Consider the following 5,074-nt stretch of genomic DNA (forward strand, 5'->3'; position numbering starts at 1 on the left):
AAAAAGGATGCTAAATTCATATGGGATGAGAAGTGTCATAATGCCTTCCATAACATCAAGCAATATCTTTTTAATCTGCCAGTTCTAGAAGCCCCTATTCCCAGAAAACCTTTAATCCTCTACAGTGCGGCCCTAGATGAGTCTCTAGGTGCCCTATTAGCTCAAGTCAATGAATAGGGGAAAGAGAATGCTCTCTATTACCATAGTCGAAGACTCCTGCCTACTAAAATCTGATATCATTCGATTGAGAAGCATTATCTTGTTTTGGTTTTTGTCTCCCAAAAGCTAAGAAATTACATGCTTTCTCATTTGATTAGTCTGATTTCTAGAGTCAACCCTTTGCAAAATCATATGACCCAACCTACATTGTTAGGATGTTTGCCTTAGGTGGTCTATGATATTACTGCAATTTGAGATTACTTTCATTTTCCTGGGTGTTGTGAAAGGGCATGTTGTTGTTGACTTCCTTGCGGCATACCCGCTGCTGGTGGATTCTATAAATGATGATTTACTTGATGAACAAATCATGAGTTTAAGAGAATCTGATGACCCTATCTAGGAATTATATTTTAATGGTACAAAATCCTCTCGACAGATCACAAATAAAAAATCTATGATCTCCAAAAAAGTTGGAATTGGCCTAATTTTTATAACACTAGAAAAGGGAATGATGTATTTTTCCTACCACTTATTAGATCCTTGTACGAACAACAAAGTTGAATATGAAGCTCCAATAACTGTGGAACTTATAATATTAATGGAGATTAAAGAGATAGAAATCTTTTGCGGTTCTCAACTAGTAATCAACCAGGTTGTAGGAACCTATAAGGTTTTGAATCCTAATCTCCTAAAATATCACCAATACACAACTCACTTGCTTGAGTAGATCCCTATCGTAACATTATATAGGATTCTCTGCAGGAGCAATTCTACAGTGGATGCCTTATCAAATCTTATAAAGAAATTTGCATGCTCGAAAGAATACTCCATCCCTATAGAGGTTCAAGGTTGTAAAGTCCTTTCCTCTATAAATTTGGAGCACATCAACGAGCAGTCTTCCTAGATCCTTTCTTCCTCTTTGACAATTGACGAAGAAGGCAATTAGAGATAACCATTATTTGACTATCTTCAAGTGGGAAGACTTCCCCATAAAAAATCCCTTGCCAACCAAGTTAAGAAACATGCCCTATCATATGCACTAGTCAACAATACATCATATTATTGGTCATTCGATTAGATGTGGCTATGTTGCCTAGATAAACGAGAAGCCCTAAAGATCATTAACAAAATCAATTCTGAACTATACGGTGTTCAATAATCAGGTCCAAAAATAAAGTTGAGAATCTAAAGACTTGGATACTACTGATCGCAAATGATTGACGATTACATGAATTTTACAAAATATTGTCATCAATACCAAGTTAATGGTGTGGCTTTCAATCATCCACCTAATATGTTGCACCTCATGATAGCTTCATGGCCCTTCAAAAGTTAGGGCACGGTTGTTATCGGGTCGATTTACCATTCTTCCTCGAAGGGTCATCACTTCATATTAGCTGTGACTTATTACATTTCAAAGTGGTCAGAAGCGATTCCCCTATGTAATGTAATATTCGACCATATTTTAAAGTTCTTTTGTGACCATAGCGTATATCGATTCGGAGTAGCTCATAGAATTATATTCGATAATGAGTCCGCATTCACTTCTACAAAGATCAATAGTTTTGTAAGACATCATAATATTGATTGGAGATATTCAACAATCTATTACCCCCGAGCTAATGGGTTGGCTAAGGCCTTCAATAAGACTTTGGGGCAGATTATCAAAAAGACCCTTAATGATAATAAATGATAATGGGATGAGTAGTTTGTGGAAGCTTTACGGGCCTATCAGACCACTTATACAACCTCAACCCAATCCACTCCATTTGCACTAGTGTATGGGTCCAAGGCCGTACTCCCCTTGAAAGTACAGATTCTTTCACATAGAATTGCAGTTCAAAATTGAATCACAATTGAATAGAATGCAAAACTCTAGCTAAAAGAACTAGAAGGCCTTGAAGAGCGACATCTCCATGCTCAACAAAGTCTATAGTTTTATAAGGCCTGGATGGTTCAAGCTCAGGATAAGTTAGTGCAACATAGAACCTTCCAAATAGGAGATTTAGTCTTGGTTCTTCGAATGCCTATCTTAGCCCAACGAAATAATGGTGGGAAGTTTAAAACAACTTTGGACGTACCCTTCATTATAGAGACTAACTACTAATGAGGCTCGTATCAGCTAGTGGATTGTAAGCGAAACCACCCAATATTTCCTATCAATAGGCATTTCCTCAAGAAATACTATGCTTGATATAGCTCAATTTATCAATCAATAATATTTCTTTTTTTTTTTCTTTTTCGCAAGTTTAAATCAATTCAGCATGCTCTCTTGTACTTCTCAATATTAAAGATCATTCATCTTCTCCCTTGGATTGAGTCCTCCCTTGCCCTAGGATTAGATCCACTAGTGGTGAAGTTTTCCCTTTATGGCACCACCCTAGTTTACATCAAGTTTAGGTCCTTTGTGCAGATCAAGCTTCCTCTCCACATGACCATTCTCTAGTGGTGGGTAACGCCCTTTCTGGTGCCATCTTATTTTTCAATCTAGTTTTGATCCTCTATATAGAGCAAGCTTCCTCCCTACATGATCATCCCATTTTATCTATCTATTAAGTGTAAGTCTTTTATCAGCGTCCTATAGACTTAAGGCTGGGTGATGCCCTTCCTTAGAACCGAGGTTATGTGATTCCTACCTTAGTTTTCTAGTTGATTTGTTTATTAGGTGTAAGTCTTCTATCAGCATCCTATAGACCTAAGGTTGGGTGATGCCCCTTGTTAGACTCGAGGTTATTTCATACCTACCTTGGTTTTTTAGTCGATCAATCTATTAGGTTTAAGTCTTCTATCATCATCCTATGAACCTAAGGTTGGGTCCCTTCCTCAGACCCGAGGTTAGGTGATACTTACCTTGGTTTTCTAGTTGACCTTTCTATGAGGTGTAAGTCTTATATCAGCATCTAGGACCTAGGATCAATTTAGATCTTAGATCAAACGAAACCTCAAAATTAATACTAACTTCATGTCAATCCAGATCTTAATCCAATTCAAATTCCAATCAAATTTATACTTCAAACTTTGAGCCTATCGCTGATCTAGCTTCAATCCTATCCGACCATTTGTGGTCACTCAAATGATTATAAATAATTTTTAGAATTCAATCCTAATCATTCAAACTTAATATCCAATTTAAATCCAAAAAATTGAGACCAAAATCCAAGGCTAAGGGCTTAGGTCCTGAGAGCCTTCACAAGGGTTTTTCTTTTCAAACACTTCAAAATTTAGTCTATTAACTTATAATTTAGATTATATCAATTGCACATTGATAAGACATGTCTCTGGGCTCAGCCCTCCAAATTTGAACTTAATCTGACTCTTCTAACCCTAGAAACTAAATCCATTTCCAAAGGTTGCAAAACTTTTAGATATTTATGGTATGTGCCATTGAACCTATCACATAGTAGAATTTGACCATAGAGCGTCCTCCAAGGCCTTTAAACACTTTTAGACCTTTGATATTGATATGCAAAATATTAACCTATTTTTTTTTGGATTCACTTTGACCTAAAATTGACTAGAGGTCAGAATGACCAAAATTCCCTTAAGGGGACTTTTGGACTTTTGACCAAAATTCAACTTGGTTCAATCTCATCAACCTTTGAACCCCTTTTTAATCAATCTCAAACATCATTTGGGACCCATTGAACCCAAATCTAGACCCTCGGTTAGCTTGGTTGGCCAAGTCAACCTAGTTTGACCTAAATGACCCATTAAGGGACCAATAGGCCCATTTGACCAAAATGAACTATCCAGATCTTGAAACTACCTCCCACATATTAAAAAATGCCATTTTAAACTTATTGAGCCCAAACTTGGTCCCTGGGTCAACTTAGTTGACTAAGTCAACCCAGGTTGACCAACATCCCCTTAAGGGCCTAAATGGTCACTTAGATCATTGAAATCCATTTGACCCCACAAAGCTTTCCTATCATACTTCAAAATTCAAACCCGATCCATTAAACTCTAACCTTGGTCTTAAGTCAACTTAAATTGACCCAATAACCCTTTGATGGTTAAATGGGCCAAACTAACCTATTCAACCTATTTAGTTCATTTCAATCCCTCAAACTAACTCTTAACCATAGCCTAAGCATGTCTTAGTCTTTGGCCAACCAAACCCAAGTAGAGTTGACTAAGTCAACTCATACTACTTGGCCAAAGCTTTTCCTGTGCTTTTCATGTCCAACTCTTAAGCACTAGACCTTGTTGCGGATCTATGGCTTATGATTTTGATGATAGCAAACATTCTTTGTTCTTTACCACTGCCTTATGTACTGACATTTCAGGTTCACACGATCGGACTGCAATTTGGAATCAGCTCAAGATTGGGTAGACTAGGTCTGTGTCAGTTTGTAATATTTTTCCTTTCTTAGAGTCTGTTGTATTTAGTGTGGCATCTGATGATTTGTAACTTAGAAGATTTTCTATTGTGCCCTAAAAGATTTTTATTTTTGGTAACATCGTCCGGGACGATATTTATATCGTCCTGGATGATCTGACAAAAGTAGAAACCCTAATTAGGGCATCCTCATTAAAGCAGCCGTCTTTATGCAAAACACATCGTCCTGGACGATTTTGTATCGGCCAGGACGATCGGCTCAATTCAGCAAGAATCTTCCGCCAGATCTATTATAAAATAACCTATTTTTGGACATCGTCCAGAGGATCGGCCTGGACTATAAAATATTGTCCAGGACGATCCAGGACAATTTTTCTAAAATTTCTCATGCAGTTTTGGAAAGCAATTAATGGGGATTTCGTCCAGGCTGATTGCAAGATCGTCCAGGACGATTAGACATCGTCCAACTTCATTTCAGGGCGATATTCAGGACAATTTTCTTCATATTTTAGCTAATCGGCCAGGACGATATACCTATTGTCCTGGATGATAATGGCGGCAACTTGCATTAATGAG

Source organism: Dendrobium catenatum, unplaced genomic scaffold, assembly GCF_001605985.2.
Source record: "Dendrobium catenatum unplaced genomic scaffold, ASM160598v2 fragScaff_scaffold_1056, whole genome shotgun sequence".
In the NCBI taxonomy this organism is placed as follows: domain Eukaryota; kingdom Viridiplantae; phylum Streptophyta; class Magnoliopsida; order Asparagales; family Orchidaceae; genus Dendrobium; species Dendrobium catenatum.